We start from the raw sequence: 24134 nt of genomic DNA, 5'->3' as shown, positions 1-24134 counted from the left end.
CGGGAGGAAGGGTGCATGATTTTGTTGGCGTCCTCAAGGTGGCTGATTCTGCGTAGAGAGCCGTTGTATGAGAACTGCAGTGCAGTCGGGAATAGCCATCTGTATCAAATCTGATGCTCCTGAAGAAAGAGGGTCAGAGGCCAGAGAGATTTCCTCTTCTGGAGGGTAAGTAGAGAGAGGTCTTGGAAGATCTGGAGAGGAGAACACTGGAATGAGAGCTTGTCCTGTGAGCGGCTGATTGCTGAAATGGCCTCCTTTGTGGTGAAGAAGTGCACTCTAGTTATGACATCAGGGGGAAGATCTGAGTCCACTCCCGACGTGGGCGCAACCTGTGGGTGCGATTCAGAAGGAGTTGGGGTTTTTCCAGTTGTGGGAGCGAGCATTGGAGGAAAAAAAAACACATATTCCGCCAGGTTTTTGTCCAGAACAGAGGATGGAATCCCTCGAATTCGGAGGCTGTTGCACTGAACCCTATTTTCGAGATCTTCTTGGTTGAACTCGAGTTTTTCACATCTGTCCTGTAAGGTTCTGATCAAGCATTGGATTTCCCCCAATGTGGTTGCATGGTCCTGGGAGCGGTCGTCAATCTCCCCCAGCCTTTGTTCCACCTCGGTCACCCTTTGAGCGGTGTGCTTTAGTTTCGTGTTAAGCTCCGTCATGCAGGATTTGAATTCAGACTTAATATCAGCCATAAAAGCCTGTGTGTCCTCTTTGGTGGCAAGGGCTGCTCTATCCTCTTGAGATTTCTGTGGGGTAAACTTGGGGGGGGGGCGAGTTTCTCTCCCTTGTCAGTCGATGTGAACATAGGTGTGATATCTGGGTTCTTACCGGCTTTTAGATGCTTCGCCATTGCACCAGATCGGGTGAGGTAAGTAGTCCAAAGATTTCTCTGGGATGCGGAGTAAGGGAGGCAATTGTCCGAGGTCAGAGCGTACAGGTTATTGGAGTGAGGATCTCGGTTCCTTGGTTAGTGCTTGTGAGGGTAGGTGCTTCCATGGATTGAGGCCACCCAGAGTGGGGTGGGGAGGAGAGGGGGATTTTGGTTTCTCAAACGCTGTGTGGGGTTTTGAGGTAGTCCCTGGCTCCTTAGTGTGGACTGCGGAAGAGGGATTCAGAAGAATGGGCCGGAGCGCCCCAGGAAGGAAGTGAAGAGAGAAGGGGGAGCAGCGCCGCCACGGATGCACCCCCATTTCCAGAGGCGTCTTCGGAGTGAAGAGTTGGGGCCCAATTTGTATTAGGCGTTGAACAGTCCCTGGTGACAGTGAGGGTCCCTTCTGAAGTCTGTGCCTTATGGTAAACTGAATGTGAGGCTAGAGGAACTGGTAAAGCAAGGAGCTTTGCATGGCAGTTGGGTATTGTGGTTCCACAAAACTAGCTGGGTGGCCACCACGGTTAGATGCCGGTGCCAGGAAGTTGCCAAAGAGGGGAGGCCACCCCCCGGGGTGCAGCGTATCAAGCTGGGTCAGTCCTGGGATTTCAGGAGTGCTGCCCCGCGCCTAGAGCCTGGGCTGATCATCTGCATCTGTTCCTGCGACGGTTGTGCATTCGGCAGATGAATCTCTGCTTCTGTCGTCATATTCCCAATTTTCCTCCTCGCACTGCCATGAGAGCAGGTGGGGTACAGTCTGAGACCAAAGGCTAGTTTAAGGAGGTGCATCTCTCCACTTAAGTGCACTGGACAAAGTGGCTGGCTGGTGCTATTCTGTGCAGAAGGGATGCCGTGACTGCTGAGCGGATAGACTGGGGTATATCCTTGAAGGAAGGCACTCCGGAGCAGCATATAAGACTGCTCTAGGAAAGTCTACACAACTTTTGCAGAGTATCTCCACATTGCTAGGATAAAACGTCTTTGTTGAGTGAATTTCAATTGAGAGTGGAGTGACTTTCCATGCAGCTGCGTAAGGCGCTATCTACTTCCTTAGGACTTTAGTGTGGGTGAGGAGCTGAAAGTGAATTGCTGACCCAATGATGAGCGGATGAAATCCTCTGGATACTGCTGCAATTAACTTGGGACCCCACTGTGTGTAGAAGCTTGTGAAGTGCTGGGATAGCTGGTGCTGGGAGGCATTGGTGGGCTCGCCCCATGCAGGCTGCGAAACCGGCCCAGGTTGATCCCTCTACATATTAGTAGAGGATATACGGAGCCGTCGTGAGGAGGAGGCTGGGTGCCGAGCCAACGCTCTGCGAAGGACGCGGAACGCTGCTGCCTCCTCGCATCTGATGGGATGGACTGATGGAGCTCAAGGCAGGGGGCCCCCCGGCGCCACAACTCACCCCTCGCCGGTGCTGGGACACGTGGTCCAGATGCCTGGTGTTGCTGGGGGGGCCTCTTCCCCTGTCGAGGTGCGCAGCTCGGGCCAGAGCTCTCCCCCACGAGAATGCTACGCTTCGGGCTGCCACTGTGTTCGGAAGTGAGTGGGGTCCCCACGCGGGGGTCACAGTTGCTCCGGAGCCAAAATCGGGAGGGGGCAGCGTAGCTTGGACTTTTAGAGCTCAGAAAGCTCATAAGCAGGCTTCCACCCAGCATCGCCGCGGGCTCTGCCAACTCTGCCCGCCATTTTGGAAGGAGGCGCCGGAGGGGCCGCAGAGTTCGAAGCTCATTGTAAAGCTTCCAGACGGCTGTCAGCCTCGGTTTTTGTTCCTTTGTACGCCGCAGGGCTTCCAGAGTCTCCGGTAGGGTTTTATCATGTTATTGGAAGCTGGAACTTGCCCAAGATTGAATATACAGTGGGCACATCACAGAGGCCTCTAGGAGAGTGTCCGCATTGCCGGAGCTCCAGGCCACGCCCCCCCCCCACTTTTTTCAATTTTAAAAGAACAAGAGTCTGTCCCTCCACCAGCTGACCAACTGGAAATGTGTGATGTTGCCTGGTGTCAGAATATTCAGGGGGGGTGCACAATAAACTCTTGGGTATCATGGCAGGTATGTGGGAAAGAAAGAAGATTCCACCAGCTAAACCGCCAAGTGAGTCTCAGAAACCAGATAGATTGACCACTCCCCAATTTAATTTCCAACCTATAACAGAGGAGACTCTACAAGAAGCTATTGAGAAATTAAAACCTTATCATTGCTCTCCTGTCCTTGTCAATGAATCATTGGATAAAGGTTTAGTACCCGACAACTGAAACAAACCATGGTCACCCCTATCTTAAAGAAAATCGGACTAGCCAGGGATAATCCCCTTAATTATCGTCCCATATCGAACACACCCTTTCTTTTGAAGATTTTAGATAAAGTGGCATATGGACAAATATCAGAACACTTAAATCTGTTCCCCAGCCTGAACGAACACCAATCTGATTTCAGACGGGGTTTCGGGACTGAAACCGCACTTCTCGAACTAAAATCCAATCTGCTTAAGAGTCTAGATAAAGGATCTCTATGCCTGCTAGTCTCGCTGCATCTATCGGCAGCGTTCAACTTAGTAGACCACTCTATCTTGACGCACAGACTCGCAGATGTTGCTAACTTTTCACCTCTGGCTGTGTCCTGGATAGTTTCTTTCATGGAGAACAGAGTTAGTAGGGTCTGCTCTGACATAACAGAAGCTTTGCCAATTCCAGTGTATTTTGGGGTACCTCAGGGTGCCAGTACGTCACCATGCATCTACAATCTATTTATGACGCTGTTTTTCTCTGAATTAGATGCAGAGGGCATAATGTTTTGTAACTACGTGGATGACACACAAAGGGCCTCATTATAAGTGAGGTGGTAAGGGGTTAACGGTGCCGGTAAAGGTGCCGGCGCCGTTAACCCCATACCACCTCATTACGAGGTCCCCTTGCGGGACCCGCTCTGCACATCTGGTTTTACCAGATGTGCAGACCGGGTCCCGCGAGGGGAGGAGGGAGCAAACAAAGGGCCGCTTGTAATCGGCCCGTTGTTTGCTCCCTCCCCCATTCCCATTCAGCCCTATGGGGGCTGAAATGGGAATGGGGAAGTTCCGGGCCTGGGTTTCTGGAGGGTGGAATTACCGGGAACTCCGAACTCGGAATGGCCCGGTAATTCCCCATTCTGGGAACCCGGACCCAATTTAGGCGGCAGCCATGCCACCAATAGCGGCATGGCTACCGCCAAAAGCGGAATGCGGTCCAATGTGTCGTTCCACTCACAGGAATCCACGCATAGGTTGTACTGGAACGCAACAGACTTTTTACCATCATTGATAATTGGATGCTTAATAAAAACCTGGCCCTTAACGAAAGAAAAACAGAACTTATGATAGTGGGGAGTTCTGTTGCTATAAAAAAAATAGACAGCAACTACGGTTTGTTTAGATTAGGAACCAATCTAACGCCCCTGTTCCTAAACTTAAAATCCTAGGAGTAACGCTCGATCAATCTTTAATCATGGAATCCCATGTCTCCAGCATTGTTACAGTCTCTGCATATTACATCTACTACACCATCTCAAACCCCTTATTCCCCAAGCGAGTACTGAGATCATCACCAGAGCCATTATTGGCGCTATAATGGACTACTGCGGGAGTTTATTAGCTGGTATTAGTTAATGTGAATTGGATAGGCTTCAAATAATGCAAAATAGAGCTGCAACAGTAGTTCTGGGTCTCTCTAGAAGAGACCAGGTAACGGGTGCCAGGCGATCTCTGCACTGGCTACCAATTGAAGCGTGTGTAGCATTTAGGCTCCTCACCATCACCTTGAAGTGCAGGCTAGGCACCATGCCTGCCTATCTGCAGGATTCCATCATTGATGAACCGACTGGTAGGGTTCGTAGGTCCAATGGAGAGAACCTGCTCATTCAGCCCAGATGTAGAACCATTAAAGCTGAGAAGGAAGCCTTTTTTTCACCTAAACTTTGGAACAATCTACCAAAATATCTAAGCTCCAGAGCGCCTTACCTGCATTTAAAAGAGCACCAAAAACCCATCTGTTTGGATAATACATCCCCTGTCCTAACTCCCCTGCTCTTATGGTTTACTGATAATTGTTAAGTGTATGTCGAACTGTTAGCGCCTTTATGCCTGAGGGTCCACAGTGCGCTTTACAAATGCTGTAATGTAATGTAATGTGTGCCAGCAGGAGCCGCGGGCCATCGCTTGGCATTGGGGTTCAGAGCCTTGTGGGGTCCTCATGTCTCTCTAGCGTTGTGTTGTCTTCTAATGCCACTAACATTACTTTTCTCTTTCTCCTTCAGGGTGGAATTCTGGTGAGTAAAACCCTCGCTATTTGTCTTCTGTGGCTAATGCTCTGTTTCTATGTGTATAGCCTTTTATTTTTCAAGGTTTGATCATGGCGTCTCCTGGGCAACTCATTATTTAATCCCTTAGGCCAGTGGGACCAGGTCAGAAGCAGGTTTTTATGTTGGTTTATTTCAGACCCGAGAGAGCTCCAGCCCTATTCGACAGTAGAAAGTCAAAAGCTGATCGTTGTGATGTCAGGATCTGAAATCCTGCTCCAAACAAGTCTCTTTCCCCATCTTTAAAAAGGAAGCAACAAAGCAAAGGCGTGCTTTGGGACCTGCCCCTGAAAAGGGCTGGCTGCTGGCTGCTGACCCCCAACCCTGTGCCTCTTTATCACAGCCCCTCGCCTGTGTCTACAGTTCCAGGCACATAGTTTGCCTAGTACTGGAGGAGTGCTGAGTCTCGTTGCTTCCGAATCTTTTTTTTCCTGTCTTTGCCCTTTGCAGAGACTTATGTCTTTTCTGTGCTGTCTGTCTCTTCCCCACTGTGGGGCGCCCCTCACACCTGATTCTGTGGTTCGTTCTCTCAGTCTCTTCCTCACTCTGGGGCTCCGCTCCTTCTTAACTTCCTACTCTGGAGTTGCTTCCTACTTTCCCCACTCTGAGGTTCTCCTCTTTCTTATGCCCTACTCTGTGGTCTCTCCATCCTCTCCCCACACTGGGGGTTAGCCTCTTTCTCGCCTCTCTCCACTCCAGGGGTTGTCTCTTTCTCTCCACTCGGGGGCTGTCTAATTGTCTCCCACCTCTGAGGTTTGTCTCTTTCTCCCTCTTCTCTCTACTGCAGGTTTTTCCTCTTTCTCTCTCCCCACGCCGGGGTTTCTCTCTTATCCCGCCGCTTCGAGGCGGATCCCTTTCTCCACTGGCCCCCACTCTGGGCTTTTTCTCTTGCTCTGTTCTCTCCCTACTTGGGGTGCGTCTCTGTCTCTCTCCCCGCTCTCTGGCTTCTCCTTTATCTGCCCACTCCATGGTTTTTCTCTTCCTTCCTAATTCTGCCACTTCCCGATACTCTGCAGCCACTGTGTATCTCCTCAGATTGAGTGGTGGTCCTCAGCATGGATGTGAAGTCTGCTCAGCCTTCCTCATGCTTTGGAATCATCAACTGGACTCTGCTTCGACAGGTGGTGGTTCCTCTCCTCCACTCACTCGGTGTGGGGGGCCGGCAGTCTCTCAATGGGGCTTTGCCTCTGTCTTCCGAGGTACTTCTTTCTTATTCTCCTTGCGGGCCGGCTGCATGCCCAGTGTGCCTGGCTGCAGGCCAAGATGCTGCACCTGGCATTCTCTCCTATGCCAGCCCCACCTGCTGTGGTGTCTTTGGCGTAGTTAAATACAGCAGGCTTCATCAATGCACTCTCCTGATCTGTTCCTTCAATGACGCTCCTCTCAGAGGCTGTTTTCCATGGATATTGGGCAGAGCATGGGTCAGAAGCCAAGTCATCCATATTAAAGGGTTTATCGCACTTTCACGCATCCTCACGCCTGCATATTCTATAAATGTGTCATTGTGAAGCTGCTTCCGACACTTTCCTCCCTGAAGCCACTCCAGCGGGTAAGGTTTGCACAAAGATCCTCCAAGAAATGTCAAAACATATCTCAGCTCTTCTCTGCAGGCACCATACAAATATGTAACTCTCGCCTCCTAGCGATTTGTTGAGTTAAATCTCTCATCATGTTCCACCAACCAACCTATCAGCCTGGATGATAGGCACTTGAGAACCTGTCCTCAATATGAAAAGAGTCACTGAGCGCCCTCCAGAAGTGGGATGTAATCTGGGAACCTCTATCTGTGATAATGATGGAAGGCAGACCAAAGAAGCGGGAGACCTGTCTAAGAAAGAGGTCCGCTAAGACAGGGGCCGTAGGCAGACCAGAACATGGGACGAACAGAGCCATTTTTGTAAAATAATCAACCATGACCCAGATGGTATTGAAGCCTTCAACCAAAGGTAGATCTACAATAAAATCCATAGACACCATTTGCCATGGTTTATGTGGTACTGGAAGGGGCTGCAACAGGCCCATTGTTTTGTCTTACAATGAGCGCATATAGCTCAGGATGACACGTAGTCCACCACATCCCAATAAATGGAAGGCCACCAGCACCATCTCCGTAGGAGTGCCAGGGACCTTTTCCTACCAGGGTGTGCTGCGACCAAGGAATCATGCCCCCATTGTAAGGCCTTAAAACAGGCTTCTTCTGTGGGTATTTACAGTTCCCCTGAATGTATGGCAATCGGTTGACAATGTCCAGGTTGAGATCCCGGAGTTCAACCGGGTCTCGAGTAACCCATTCCTGATGGAGTCTCCTGAGCCACAGACAACATGATCAGAAAGAACAGAGAGATGGTCAGAAGGAACAGGAGTGGTACGTGCAGCTTGGCGGGAGAGAGCATCCGCCTAGGCAAGTAGCCGAACAAGGCGATAAGTAATCTGGAATTCGAATTGGGAAAAGAATGCATGCCACCAAGCTTGTCTTGCTATCACACACTTCATGATCTTAAAGGCCTGAAGGTTGTGGTGATCTAAAAATATGGTAACTGAGTGCTTGGCCCACAAAAGATGATGTTGCCACTCCTCGAAGGCGTCCTTGACAGCCAGCAGTTCATGCTCAGTTACAGGATAATTCTGTTAGCAGGGTGACAATTTATGTGAGAAAAAGGCGACTGGGTGGATCTCCCGGTGTCACAGCATTCTTGAGAGAGGATGTCCCCAACGCGATGCCTGAAGCTTCGGCCTCGACCAAGAATGGGACGCTGGGATTGGGGTGTTGTGGGACAGGTACGGTAGTGAAGGCCGCCTTAAAGGCAGCAAAGGCCGACTGTGCAGCAGGATTCCAGTGAAAGGGCACTTTTGAGCTTGTCAAGGATATAAGAGGTGAGATCACAGAAGAGAAGGAGCGAATGAACCAGAGATAGAAGTTGGCAAAACCAATGAACGACTGGAGGGCTTTAGTGGATGTAGGCGTCAGTAAATTTAGGATAGCCTTGACTTTGGAATGGTTCATCCTAACCCCATGGTTAGTCAGGTCAAATCCAGAAACTCGACCTCTGTGGTGTCGAAGACGCATTTCTCAGCCTTTAGATATAGATGGTGCTCTCTCAGTTATTGGAGAACTGAAGAAACGTGAGTGACGTGTTCCTGATAGGATGGCGAATATATTAGGATGTCGTCAAGATATATGATGACATATTGGTGAGGATGTCACTTAAGATGTCAATAATGAAGAATTGGAATGTGGCAGGTGCGTTGCAAAGACCAAACAGCATCACTAGATACTCTTAGAGCCCATACCGCTTCTTGCAAGGTTGTAGGCGCCACGTAAATCGAGTTTGGTGAAGATCACTGATGAGCCCAACTGTTCCAGGAGCACAGAGATCAAAGGCAACAGATATTGGTTTCTTATCTTAAAGGCATTGAGGGCCCTGTAATCTATACATGGTCTCAGGTCTCCCTCCGTCTTGGGTACGAAGAACAACAGTGAGGCTGCAGGAGACCGCAAAGGACGAATGAGCCCAAATTTCAATGCCTTAGGATGTACTCCTTGAGGACCAAATCCTCTTGATGGGTAAGAGAATAGACACGACCGGTAGGGATTTTGGAGCCGGGAATAAGTTCGATAGGGCATCATACAGCCTGCGGGGAGGCAGCTGTTCTGCCTTTCCTTTGTCACAAACAATGGCATAAACCTTGTACTCTGGAGGTACGGAAGGAGGACTGGCTGATACTGATCCACTTGACGGGGTCACATCAAGGAAAGCGAAGCAAGGTGTGCTTCATGTGACTTTGTGTGACTGAAAACAATGATCGGTGCAGAATGTAGAAGGAAACTACATTTGCTGGGATACCCAGTCAATCAATGGGTTATGTAAAGAAAACCATGACAAACTGAGGATCACCTTGAACTGAGATGTGGCTATAAATTCGAAGGTGACATCTTCCGAGTGTCCCTCCTCGGTTGTCATATGCAGAGGCAGAGACTGTTCTGTGACCATGCCCGAGACCAGAGCAGTGCCATCCACTGCCTTGATGGCTTCAGGCACTGCTTTAGCTAAAACAGGGATGCCTGCCTCACGAGCGTACCGCAGGTCCATATAGTTGCTTGTGGCTCCGGAGTCCCTGGATTGTACTGTAATGCCAGCGGCAAACAAAAAAGAGACTGACAGAATGACAAGTGATGAGGTTGTGGGAGCACAGGAATCCGAGTGTGTACCCGGCAAAGGGACCCCATCTATTGCTGGGCCCCGGAGTTTCCCAACTTTCCTGGGGGTTTCTTTGGGCAGTTCCTCAAGAAATGCTCTGATGACCCACAATACATACACAAGTTGTTTTTTCTCTGGTTTTTTCTCTCTGGTTTAGACAAGGAACCCCAAACTGCCCCAACCTACATTGGTTCAGTGTCTGACTGTGGAGCAGCCGAAGAATTGGGTCACAAGGTCATGGTGGGGAGTGTCTTCTTTTCGCCCCTCCTCTCTGCCCTTCTGGCATCTATCTTAAGGACCAAGTCTAACAGTTCTGCGAACCCTGTGGGTACTACCGAAACGGTGACTTGGGTGTCCTTCAAATCCCCAGAAAGACCTTTATAGAACACTGCTGCTTTTATGTCCTCAGGTCAGTCTGTTTCAGCTGCTAGTTGGTTAAACTTAACTAGATACGTCAGAAGAGTCAACGTCCCCTCTCGCAAATTAAGGAATATACGGTCTGTGGCCTGTGTCTTATAATGTGTATCAAGCACTCTGTTCATTTCTGTGATAAGAGCATCACAGTCGTAAAGGACGTAACTGTTTGATTCCAACAAAGGATTAGCCCAAGCAGCCACTGTGCCTCCGAGGTATGAGAGGACAAAGGCTGCCTTGGTGGTAGAATCCGGAAAGGACGCCGGACGACAAAGGAAATGGAGCTTACATTGATTTATAAATGTGCGATACAACTTCGGATCGCCATTAAAGGGAATGAACTTCACTGTAGTGCTTCCGGCATGTGTTTATGCCCTGTGATGAAAACTATCACGCTTATGAGTATTAGCCGTAGGAAGGAACTCCAAAAAACGGTCCGTGTGCGTTATGGATCAGGTAGGGTACACAAGCCGAGTCGAGAAGGAAGTACAATGCAGAGGGACAGGCCGGGGTGGTTGCTGTGCAGGCTTTTGTGTCAGAGCCAAATCAGAGTGCAGAAATAATACCCTGGGTCAGGCTGAGGTCAATGCAGTGCGAGTGGTATACAGGATCAAATGGAGGAGACAGTCAGAAATCCGTGGGACAGGCACGGTAGGCAACAGGTAGGCAGACAATATCCAGCCAAAAGGCGTAACAAGGAACAAATAACTATGGAACCAAACGGCGCTTCGAACCAAGGATTCTCAATCAGAAGCACCGTGCGATGTGTCGTATCCTGCTTTAAGCGAATCCAGGAATGAGGCGCCTACGCGGCAGCACAGAGCTCCATGGCATGTGGCATGCGTGGAATGCAGCGCTGTGGAGCCGCGTCTTGAATGTTTACAACGGGACCATGTCAGCCTCCATGGTAGCTTCCAGAGCACTGAAAAGGAAGGTGCAATAGACCTGGAAGCAGGTGATACACGTATTCACCGAAGGACAGGCGGAGCCCAGGGCCTGGAGGGGGCAGGTGGGCCTGGCATCATGACACCAGACTTCCAAAGTCCATCTCTTATCTAAATGCTATTTTTAAACGACCAGTGGTCCGGGAATCCACCCAAGAAAGCGCTCATTTTCAGAGAGTGGCGCCCCCTTGTACAGTTCCTTTACGTTTAATTTATGATCATGTATGCGACCCTCAGAGTCTCACTTGGGTACCAGGCTCCTCCATGATCAGTCTCCCCTGCACTGCCTCGGGTGCTACTGTGCATTTAGGGGCTGTAACTGTCACCCACAGTTCCCTGCCTCCTTGCACTTACCCAGAGCTGCGCTTCCCCCTCCCTCTGGCACTTCCCCCTCTCCCTTCCCCCTGCACTTTTCATTGTCGCACTTGCACGATCTGAATGACACAAGGCCTAGTAAGATCGTTTGTCTTGTCCTCCCTCTGTCTTCCCTCCCTTGTCTTGTTGCGCCTAGACACACTTGTGTGCAGGCATGTCATAAATGACTTATATCATATCATGTCTGTTTTGTAACTGGCTATGGGTCTTGTCTTAGCTTGAATCCTGGAGCTGGTACCATCTGGTGAAGTGCCTTTGCCTCAAAGAGGATGAAGCGATAACCTCAGGGAGCTACCGGGGAACGACTTCACAATCCCCCTTTTGCCCTTAGGATGGTTCGATGCCAAGAAAGGGTAGGCCATCTCCTCCTACAAAGGTACTCCCAGGAAGGATGTTTTAGCCCTATACCTAGTGGTGGCCATATTTAGTTATGCGGAGGCTCAGCTCAGTGGATAGCTCACAAGTCAGGTGCTCGCCTCTGAGATGGAGACAGCCTGCCCCTGGCAAGTCTGAACGCCACTGCGGAGACAGCTCAGCCTTTCATCTTCTAAGATGAATACACAGATGACTATCAAATAGTGTGATACAATCAGCTGTTGTTACACTTCTTACAGGCAGCAGGCATGTGCCATAACAGCCAGATCCTATTTGTTAGTTTTTCATCTCAATTTCACCCACCTGCCATCTGGCTGTTTATGTGTGCATTGGTTTGTTAATGTTTCTGTTGTTGTTAACAACTTTGTGATATTGTGTGACAGGATGGAAGTAAGTGATAGGCAACTCATTTCACTCAGGGCTGCTATTCCTGTATGTACCCAACCCAACGATCATGTTGAACTTACAAATGCCATCTTGATCACATTCCACAGAATGGTCACTTGGGAGCTGCCACTCCTTGGAATATTCACTTCAACACAGTATGACTGGGCAGGCAAATGAAACACGAACACATAGAAAATGCAAAGACTCCCTGAGAGGCTTAGTTCTGATCATCCCAAGCTCTCCTCTGGAAGAAGTACGTGGTCTCTCCATTAGTGACGTGGCAAATGACTGCTCGACAACCACTGGGACCCTCATGTAGCCATCACATCGTGAAACTTATAAGAAGACAGAGAAACTAGAGCTGAAAGAGAAAGCTTGAATAAGCAGACTCGTCAGCCAGGGAAGCTAAAATAAGCTGCCTCAGCAGCCAGGAAAGCTAAAATAAGCAGACTCAACAGCCAGGAAAGCTCAAATAAGCAGACTCAGCTGCCAAGAAAGCTAAAATAAGCTGACTCATCAGCCAGGAAAGCTAGAATAAGCGGACTCATCAGCCAGGAAAGCTAGAATAAGCAGACTCATCAGCCAGGAAAGCTAAAATAAGCGGACTCATCAGCCAGGAAAGCTAGAATAAGCAGAATCATCAACCAGGAAAGCTAAAATAAGCAGACTCATCAGCAGGAAAGCTAGAATAAGCTGACTCATCAGCCAGGAAAGCTAGAATAAGCGGACTCATCAGCCAGGAAAGCTAGAATAAGCAGACACATCTGCCTGGAAAGCTAAAATAAGCTGACCCATCAGCCAGGAAAGCTAGAATAAGTGGACTCATCAGCCAGGAAAGCTAGAATAAGCAGACTCATCAGCCAGGAAAGCTAAAATAAGCGGACTCAGCAGCCAGGAAAGCTAGAATAAGCAGACACATCAACCAGGAAAGCTAAAATAAGCAGACTCATCAGCCAGGAAAGCTAGAATAAGCAGAATCATCAACCAGGAAAGCTAAAATAAGCAGACTCATCAGCAGAAAAGCTAGAATAAGCTGACTCATCAGCCAGGAAAGCTAGAATAAGCGGACTCATCAGCCAGGAAAGCTAAAATAAGCAGTCTCATCAGCCAGGAAAGCTCAAATAAGCAGACTCATCTGCCAGGAAAGCTGAAATAAGATGACACATCAGCCAGGAAAGCTAGAATAAGCAGACACATCAACCAGGAAAGCTAAACAAAGCAGACTCATCAGCCAGGAAAGCTAGAATAAGCAGAATCATCAACCAGGAAAGCTAAAATAAGCAGACTCATCAGCAGGAAAGCTAGAATAAGCGGACTCATCAGCCAGGAAAGCTCAAATAAGCAGACTCATCAGCCAGGAAAGCTCGAATAAGCAGAATCATCAACCAGGAAAGCTAAAATAAGCAGACTCATCAGTCAGGAAGTCTAGGGTAGAACAAACGATAGACAGGTCCTCAGGGTCCACTCGCTCAACACAGCACTTGCCCATTACTTCAGAAAATGGCCTGGCATCACTCATTACACATCTGCACAGGGAAGCCCACTCTGAAGAGGACGCCCACCACGGAGGCAAGAATAGACAATACACTCATTGACACACAGCAATATTGCATTTACAAAACTCCTCGAATCCAGCATGTGCGTGTGTGTGTATTTCTGGTACATGTAAGTAGTGCATCTCTGTCCAATGAAAAGCAGTGCAGCTAAATATGCATGTGTCGTCATACTGTGTTATGGGCTCAGAGCCTCTGAAGGCTTCTCACCTAACCACGTGCTCTCCTTCCTCCTAGGGCGGAGCTCCAGCAGTGGTGAGTCAGACCCCTCCTCCCTCCAGCTACTGTCCCCTCAGCTTTTTACCCACACTCAGCAATAATACATGGAGAGTTAAAGGCGGCATCTAATAGCACACAGCAATTATTTTTTTGTTTTGTTTGTTTTTATTGTAACTAGACAATTTTACAAGTGAGGTGACTAAGTCTATCTTGATAATGTTATGTATAAAATCTACTTAATTTTGTACTTGTGAAGTTTTGTTTGGAGCTTTTCCTTCCAATTCGAGGCTCTGCAAGAAGTTCTGCTGTGGATATGGTCAAGGATATGTTCTCTCCGCACATCATCCAGTTCCACCAGGCTTCTCCGCACATCATCCAGCTCCACCAGGCTTCTCCGCACATCATCCAGCTCCACCAGGCTTCTCCGCACATCATCCAGCTCCACCAGGCTTCTCCGCACATCATCCATCTCCACCAGGCTTCTCCGCACATCATCCAGCTCCACCAGGCTTCTCCGCACATCATCCAGTTCCACCAGGCTTCTCCGCACATCATCCAGCTCCACCAGGCATCTCCGCACATCATCCAGCTCCACCAGGCATCTCCGCACATCATCCAGTTCCACCAGGCTTCTCCGCACATCATCCAGCTCCACCAGGCTTCTCCGCACATCATCCAGTTCCACCAGGCTTCTCCGCACATCATCCAGCTCCACCAGGCATCTCCGCACATCATCCAGCTCCACCAGGCTTCTCCGCACATCATCCAGCTCCACCAGGCTTCTCCGCACATCATCCAGTTCCACCAGGCTTCTCCGCACATCATCCAGTTCCACCAGGCATCTCCGCACATCATCCAGCTCCACCAGGCTTCTCCGCACATCATGCAGCTCCACCAGGCTTCTCCGCACATCCTCCAGTTCCACCAGGCTTCTCCGCACATCATGCAGCTCCACCAGGCTTCTCCGCACATCATCCAGCTCCACCAGGCTTCTCCGCACATCATGCAGCTCCACCAGGCTTCTCCGCACATCATCCAGTTCCACCAGGCTTCTCCGCACATCATGCAGCTCCACCAGGCTTCTCCGCACATCATCCAGTTCCACCAGGCTTCTCCGCACATCATCCAGTTCCACCAGGCTTCTCCGCACATCATACAGTTCCACCAGGCTTCTCCGCACATCATCCAGTTCCACCAGGCTTCTCCGCACATCATGCAGCTCCACCAGGCTTCTCCGCACATCATCCAGTTCCACCAGGCTTCTCCGCACATCATGCAGCTCCACCAGGCTTCTCCGCACATCATGCAGCTCCACCAGGCTTCTCCGCACATCATACAGTTCCACCAGGCTTCTCCGCACATCATGCAGCTCCACCAGGCTTCTTCAGTTGATGTCAGATGTTTGAGCCTGTGTGATTGAAGGTAGGTAGGTCTGGAGTGTGCGGTCCATGGGCATAGCATAAGAAGATGGCGCACTGTTTCGATGGAATTTGGGTTCTTGCAGAAGCGACATGTGTTGCACTTAGATTGTCTTCAAAAGTGCAACACTTCGTTAGTTTTCAGAAGATTAAGACAAGCCCTCAAGAATATTGTTCGAAACCCTTTGTCTGGAAATTTCTTTAAATATTTTGGAACCTCGTTCACTTTTTGTGTGTCCCATATGAGGTCTATGGATGACTTGTACTCCTTAGCGCTGTTGAGTATAACAATCCAATCCCAAGTTTAAAATTTTCCTTTGACTTTGTCAGGAATATATTCGAGGTCCCATTGGGAATTTCCAATTTATTCCAGCAGGTCTAGGCAGTTTTTGAGCCAAGCTGTTAACATCCTACTTTTTCCGTTGGTCAATTCATTGTGGAGTATGTCAAGTATTTTTGGTCTTGGTTTTCTTAAGATGTTTCTCAGGAAAAGCATTGTGTTTCTCTCAACCACTGATTTCATTGATGGTAAACACAGTTCTCTTTGAATTACAGCCATGATGGGTCAAACTTGGTAATCTCAAAACATGTCGCCAAAATAGGCCTTCTAGCTTTATCCAAAGTGTGGGTGGTAGTTGGGGCATGGCCACGGCACCATATGTTATTGCCGGTGTGACTTTTACTTTGAAAAAGTTTATCACCGGTAGTAATGGGAATTTTCCACATTTTCTTTCCAAGATCGCCGCTTGGACGGCAAGTGCTCTTGTTTTTGTTAAATAGGTGTTACTGAATAGTGACTATCGTGAAGCTCCGAGAGGTTTTGACCCCCAAATAGGTAAGGCTTTCAACCAATTCCAGTTTCTCCGAGTTCATAAACCACTGGTATTTTCTGTTGGATTTTGTTTTGTTCTTTTCAATGATCAACACCTTAGTTTTACTTGCGTTGAGAGCTGTCATGATGCCTACCCCCGGAGCATCAGGCCAGGCCCAGCACCCCCGGGAGCAGGCATCACGCCCCCGGGTAAAAGCCCAGCGGCCCTTTATAGGGGCTCTTTGGACTCTGTCCTGGCGCCGTTTGCGCCAGGCTCATGTTGGACATCAGTCCTGGCGCCATAGGCGCCAGGCTCATAAGGGGAAGTGTTTGGTGCACTTACCTGAAGCAGACCATGCTGCACACTGACCTGATGCAGACCATGCTGCATGAAGAACCAAGCCAAATGAGGCTTAGGAGGGACTATTTTTCTGAAGGAACTATTTTGTTACTTGGGTGGGGCTGTGGAAGAATACTCACCTGGAACTTCTTCCAAGGCTATTTAAGCCACGCCCGACAGCCACATGTGCTTCGCGTTGTTCTGCATCCCTGCAGCTGAACGCTCACCGTGTCTGCTCCTGCACCTGGACTCCAGCCACGCCCGCCTCGAACCTGGAACACCTGTAAGGAAAGAAGAGAAGAGAAAGGTGAAAACCAAGAACTTATTCAACCTTCATACCTGCATCCGGAATCTTCAACCCAGCATTCCTGAAGGAAGACTTCCATTTAAAAGCACTGCATTGCTCGCTGCAGCGCCGTGCTTCACTCACCTGTTCCCGAGACGCCGCCCGGCTCCATCGCGGCTCTCAGCACCGGTCGCCACATCTCTGCACCTAGGGGAGAGAAGAAGAGACAAAAGGTGAGCAAGGGAACAAAAGAGGAAAGCCGAATTTTCAGCCATATTACTTACCGGCTTTTCTTGGGGAACCATTCCACATCTCACCCCTCAACGCATCGCCTTTGTTCTGCACCTGAAATAAAGGACAGATCACAGGTTAGGAAAAAACAACATAAAAGGAGGCTCACACTTGAACTTTTGCATTTTCATACTTACGGCGTATCGCTCAGAAAAGTCAAGTGGATTTGCCAGTGCCATTCTGAAAACCAGTGAAGTAACTGGACAAACACGCGCCCCTGCACCAGAAGCAGGATGGAGAGTTCATCCTTCCAAACCATAAGGTGAGCTTAAACCGGGGGTTTTGGAGGAAGTCAGAGAAGAACGAAGGGGGGAAAAGGGGGGAGCAAGCACACTATTCAGCAGAAAGTTAATCCCCTTTCTCATCTGCAGAAGGATATTCCTACGGGCCAGACAAGCAAGATTTGGGGGTCCTGTTCAATCGGTAGTCCGAATTCTGCGCATCACGCTTGAAGAGGCCACAGCAACCCAGACTAGACCAGCGCCTCCGTGGGAGCCAGGTGAGCATTACAGAACGCGAAGCCTTCCTACAAATTCCCACCCAGGCGCTATGGAAACTTCTGAGACTGACCAGTTGGCCCAACTACTGGGGGAATTACGGGCCGAAGTACACACCGCTCGTCAAGAGACTAATGCTCTCAGGAGGGAAGTGATTGTAACAAAGGAAAGAGCTGATGACCTGGCTAGACAGCTTTTGCAAGATCAAGCTGGACAAACTCCTTTACCCGGTTCCGGAGGGAACCCCGCTCCTGTGCTTTCCAGTAACCCGGTGCAGATTAATCTACCTGGAAACATGCCGCTGGCCCCACCCGAACGCTTTGCTGGGGACCCCAAACGATTCGCTGTATTCATGAATCAGTGTCGTTTGCATTTCCTGTGCAGACCTGGGGCCTTCCCTAATGACCAGACCAAGGTAGCCTTTGTATTGTCATATCTCAGCGGCAGTGCTGCCGATTGGTCAGTTCCACTGGTAACTCAAGATGACCCGATTCTTCGTGATTTTCAAGGATTTCAAGCAAGCATGGAAAGGTTATTTGCTCATCACTCCCAGGGGCAGGCTCTAGATGACGAACTTCTCTCTCTGCGACAGGGCAATCAAGACCTCCTTTCCTACATTGCAACCTTAAATAGACTAATTGTGGAAACTGGGTGGCCAGAGGATAAAAGAAACACGCTATTTTATCGGGGTCTACACGGAGAACTTAAAAATATCCTGGCCCAAGTTGTAAATCCGCCCCAAGAATGCTCAGAATATATAGACTTAGTGGTCCAATTGGATCACAGACTGCAAAACAGAAAAGCAGATCGGTCCAAGTTTGAGACTCGGGTGTTAGTCAAGACCCACGCTAACCTCAAGGGGGCTGAAGCCTCTGAGACAATGCAAATCGGAGGAGTTAAAGGACCTTTAACTCAAAAGGAACGTGAAAGAAGATGGCAGATGCACTTATGTCTTTATTGTGGATCCTCTGGACACTTTCTACGAGATTGCCCGGTAAGGCCGCCCAGGAAGGTGGTAGGAGCCGCTGATAAAATCCATGAAACCTCTGTATCGGGAAACGACCCAGCCCGACAAGCTTAGGGGTCCGCTTGCCGAGCTTGAAAACGAACTCTCAGACCTCGCATTTCATTGTGCCAATGGTCCTCGTAGATCCGGAACAGCCTAAGCGGTTGCATGCAATAAAGGCATACATCGATAGTGGGGCTATAGGAAACTATGTGGATCGTGAATTGGTCTCCAGGATTAACCTCCCTCTGCGTCCTAAAACCAGCAAAGATGTCATCACCACAGTTGATGGAACCGAAATTGCCTCGGGACCGGTAACACATTTCACAGCTGAGGTGACACTTGTAGGTCCGGACGGCCATCGGGAGGCAGTTGTGTTTGATGTAATCAAGGCTCCACAGTTTCAGGTTATTCTCGGAATCCCTTGGTTAGAGACACATAATCCTCGAATTGATTGGCGAGCGAAGAAAATAACCTTTCCAGAGTGTGCACGAACCTGCTACCCAGAAAATCTGAAGATCAGTCTAGCATCAGTAACCTCTGTCTCCATGCAACTATCTCCGGAATACCAAGAATTTCAGGACGTCTTCCAAAAGGAACAGGCCAACACGTTACCTCCTCACAGATCGTACGATTGCCAAATCGATCTGGTGCCCGGTGCACAACCCCTTGTAGCAGGATTTATGCCCTTACTGAGCCGGAGAATCTGCATTTGAGACAATATTTAGATCAATACCTAGCCAATGGTTTCATTCGCCCGTCAAAGTCTCCGGCATCCTCAGCTTTGTTCTTCGTGCCAAAAAAAGAAGGCGACCTTAGAACTTGTATCGATTACCGCGCATTGAACCAGATAATTGTTAAAAATCGTTACCCTCTGCCTTTGATCCCTGAACTCCTTGATCAGGTGAAGGACGCTTGCATAAACACCAAGTTAGATCTCCGGGGGGCTTATCATCTGGTACGAGTAAAAGAAGGCGACAAATGGAAAACGGCCTTCCGTACAAAATATGGACTATTCGAATACCAGGTGATGCCTTTCGGGTTGTGCAACGCGCCTGCTGCCTTCCAATTCTTCATGAACGATGTCCTTCGGGAACTCATCGATGTCTGTGTTGTCGTGTATATCGATGACATTCTGGTGTACTCCTCTTCGGAATCAGATCACAGAAAACATGTCAGGGCCGTCCTTGAGAAATTGCGCCAGCACAAACTGTTTGCAAAGCTGGAAAAATGCGTTTTCCATACCACCGAGGTTGAGTTTCTTGGATTCATCCTGACACCTAAAGGGGTCCGAATGGACTCACGGAAAGTGGATGCCATCCTCAAATGGCCATCACCTAGTTCGGTGAAAGGTGTCCAAAGCATGCTTGGTTTTGCCAATTTTTATCGCAGGTTTATCCCGGAATTTTCACGGGTGGTGCAACCCATCACTGCACTCTTGTGGAAGAATAATGGACCGAGGAAGCTGAACAGGCCTTTCAGGAATTAGAAGCTAAATTTACGCCTGCACCTATTTTGAAACACCCACGTCCTGATCTCCCATATATAGTCAAAACCGACGCATCCAGCTTAGCCATGGGAGCTGTCCTGTCTCAGAGAGACCCCGAAACCAACCAACTGCACCACGTAGCATTTTGGTCCAGAAAGTTCTCGCCGCCGGAGATAAATTATGCAATCACCGATAAGGAATTATTAGCCATTAAGTCCACCTTTAAGGCTTGGCGGCATTATCTTCTTGGCGCCAGGCATACCATCACCGTGATCACTGATCACCGAAATTTACAATATTTAAAAACTGCCAAGGCTCAGTCTTCACGACAGCTCCGATGGGCTTTATTCTTTGCTGAGTTCGATTTTGTAATCACTTACCGTCCCGGCTGTAAGAATGGCAAAGCGGACGCGCTATCTCAAATTGGAATGGGAGAAATGGACACAAACTCAGAACCTGTGCCGATAATTCAACAACAAAGAATCTTGGGGATAACCACTTTACAAACCCTTGAAGATATTCAAGCACGGGTAAAACTATTCCTGGACTCTTCAGCCTTGCAGGATTGGATCAAAAGGGGGTCTGACTTTTCAATCAACGATGGCTTACCTTACTTCCAAGGACGTTTATTTTTGCCAGAAAAGGAATTGCAAGAACTGGTTATTTCCCGTCATCACGATACTCTGATGGAAGGACATCCTGGCATTGCCAAAATAGAGGAAAAAATTAAACGACAATTTTGGTGGCCGTCCTGGCGAAAGGATATTAAATCTTTTGTGATGTCCTGTGGAGTTTGCGCCTAAAACAAAGGTCAAAAAACAAAACCCGCCGGTCTTCTTCAACCCTTAGACATTCCACCAGCACCTTGGCACACCTTGTCACTAGATTTTATCACGGACCTGCCCTCTTGTAATGGATACAATACTATTCTGGTTGTGGTGGATTTATTTTCCAAGATGGCCCATTTTATTCCGTTGAAAGGATTACCTTCAGCTTTTGTTCTTGCCAAGGAATTCCTCGAAAATATCATCCGTTTGCATGGATTCCCGTCCATACTAATCTCCGATCGGGGAAGCCAGTTTATTTCTCATTTTTGGAAAAAGTGTTGTCAACTGGCACAAATCGACGTAAGACTCTCAACCAGCCACCACCCACAGACCGATGGTCAGACAGAGAGAACGAACCAGACCCTTGAACAATATCTACGATGTATGTTGCACCAATCGGAGGGTAATTGGAAGGATATTTTATGGGTGGCTGAATATGCATACAATAACTTGATACACTCTGGAACTGGTCAGAGCCCCTTTTATACCCTATATGGACATCACCCTCGTACTTCAGACTTGGACTCACCTTTGAGCCTCGAAATGCCCGCAGTGGACCATTTGCATTCTACGATTACTCAAGCCTTCAAGGATGCAACTGCACACTTACAACATGCGAAAGGGAAATACAAAAAGAATGCGGATCTGCATCGAAGAGAGGCGCCTCCATACCAAATTGGGGATCAAGTATGGTTGGCTACCAAACACTTATCGCTCAAGGGACCTCGGACTTTTAATCCAAGGTATTTAGGCCCTTACTCGATCAAAGCTATAATTAACCCAGTGGCAGTCAAGCTAGATCTACCAGCTAACATGCGGATTCACCCCATTTTTCATGTGTCACTTTTGAAACCAGTGCAACCAGGAACCAGATTAATAAAGCCACCAGAACCAATCCAGATAGATGGGGAGCCTGAATTCGAGGTGAAGAACATTTTGGACTCTAAGATCTCAAAATCAAAACTTTTCTATCTAATTGATTGGAAGGGGTACGGGCCTCAGGAAAGATCTTGGGAACCCAGCGACCACGTACATGCACCTCGGCTGGTAAAAAGGTTCCATCGGAATTTCCCGAACCTAACGAAACCTCCTGGGGAAAAGGCCTTGGGGGGAGTGCTGTCATGATGCCTACCCCCGGAGCACCAGGCCAGGCCCAGCACCCCCGGGAGCAGGCATCACGCCCCCGGGTAAAAGCCCAGCGGCCCTTTATAGGGGCTCTTTGGACTCTGTCCTGGCGCCGTTGGCGCCAGGCTCATGTTGGACATCAGTCCTGGCGCCATAGGCGCCAGGCTCATAAGGGGAAGTGTTTGGTGCACTTACCTGAAGCAGACCATGCTGCACACTCACCTGATGCAGACCATGCTGCATGAAGAACCAAGCCAAATGAGGCTTAGGAGGGACTATTTTTCTGAAGGAACTATTTTGTAACTTGGGTGGGGCTGTTGAAGAATACTCACCTGGAACTTCTTCCAAGGCTATTTAAGCAACGCCCGGACAGCCACACGTGCTTCGCGTTGTTCTGCATCCAAGCAGCTGAACGCTCACCGTGTCTGCTCCTGCACCTGGACTCCAGCCACGCCCGCCTCGAACCTGGAACACCTGTAAGGAAAGAAGAAAAGAGAAAGGTGAAAACCAAGAACTTATTCAACCTTCTTACCTGCATCCGGAATCTTCACGCCAGCATTCCTGAAGGAAGACTTCCATTTAAAAGCACCGCGTTGCTCGCTGCAGCGCCGTGCTTCACTCACCTGTTCCCGAGACGCCGCCCGGCTCCATCGCAGCTCTCAGCACCGGTCGCCACATCTCTGCACCTAGGGGAGAGAAGAAGAGACAAAAGGTGAGCAAGGGAACACAAGAGGAAAGCCGAATTTTCAGCCATATTACTTACCGGCTTTTCTTGGTGAACCATTCCACATCTCGGGTCGGCGCCGCATCTTTGGCAGGTACCGCACCCCGGCCCCTATGGGGAAAGGACAAAAGACATTACTGGGGAATTATAAAGACATTTACAGGGGTCGCCCTCATCACTAACTCACCTGATTTTACCACCGGCAGTTTAACCCCTCAACGCATCGCCTTTGTTGTGCACCTGAAATAAAGGACAGATCACAGGTTAGAAAAAAACAACATAAAAGGAGGCTCACACTTGAACTTTTGCATTTTCATATTTATGGCGTATCGCTCAGAAAAGTCAAGTGGATATGCCAGCGCCATTCTGAAAACCAGTGAAGTAACTGGACGAACGCGCGCCCCTGCACCAGAAGCAGGATGGAGAGTTCATCCTTCCAAACCATAAGGTGAGCTTAAACCGGGGGTTTTGGAGGAAGTCAGGGCCAGACAAGCAAGATTTGGGGGTCCTGTTCAATCGGTGGTCCGAATTCTGCGCATCACGCTTGAAGAGGCCACAGCAACCCAGACCAGACCAGCGCCTCCGTGGGAGCCAGGGGGGCGTAACAAGATCCAGGTCATTTTTCTTAAGGTACGTCGAGAGGCTATTTATTTGACGCTGAAGCCGATGGCTATTTGGTCCAGGGGTATTATATCATCTGCATAGAGGAGCCTGGTGACCTTTGCCTCCCCTATTGTTGGTGGAAAAGAACAAGTATAATTTTTGATGACCATGATGTCAGCCATGTAGGCATTATAAAGAGTAGGGGCCAGGGGGCATCCCTGCTTGACCCACCTTGATGTTGTTCTGCGGGTGGACAATTGGCCATCAGCATTCTCTCATTGAGGTGTCAGGGTGTAATGCTTTGATAGGGTTTTGAGTTTTACTCTATTCACACGATCATAAGCATGGACCAGGTCTATTGATGCCACAAATATTTTTGGCTGGCCTTCCAACACTCTCACCTTTAGGATGTTAATCAGCATGATATTGATTGAGGTATTCAGGTGTTTTACGAAGCCAGATTGGTAAGGGTCCGCTGTTTCAGACTCTTTCTGCCAGGCTTGAAATTCATCGAAGATCAGGGTTCCGAATAACTTGCCAATAACATCCAGTAGTTTTTGGGTTGTTCTTGGGTCCCTTCTTGTAAATCGGAACTATATCAGCCGTTTTCCATGATCCGGGTATGTTTCTGGTGGCGAGAGATCTACTAAAGATCTCAAAGATCAGGGCAGCCTATTCTTCCAGGTCTTTCTTTAGATGGATGTTGGCTATTCCATCTGGGCCCAGAGCTCTTGAGTTGTTCAGCTGCTTTATCTTTTTCAAAATGGTTGACTTGTCGTATGGAATGCCCCAATCACTAGGGGCTTGTTTGGCCCCGTTGTTTACAGTTTTAGGTGGCGTTTAAACAGATTGGTCAAGTACTTGGTCCAAATTTCCTCGCTGATAGTACTTAGGATTGCAGAAGCTGTGGGCGCTGTTGTTTGTTTGACGATAGACCAGAAGTCTTTCGAATTTCTCTTGCAGATGGCACCTAGCATTGTTTCTGCGTCCAGTTGGTAAAGTCTCCATCGAGAGGTTTTTAGCCAATTTTTCTAGCTTTTCTTCAGTTCCA

The sequence above is a fragment of the Ambystoma mexicanum genome, chromosome 1p (genome assembly GCF_040938575.1).
Source record: "Ambystoma mexicanum isolate Mex_15411 chromosome 1p, UKY_AmexF1_1, whole genome shotgun sequence".
Lineage (NCBI taxonomy): Eukaryota > Metazoa > Chordata > Amphibia > Caudata > Ambystomatidae > Ambystoma > Ambystoma mexicanum.
This window is presented reverse-complemented; position numbering follows the sequence as displayed.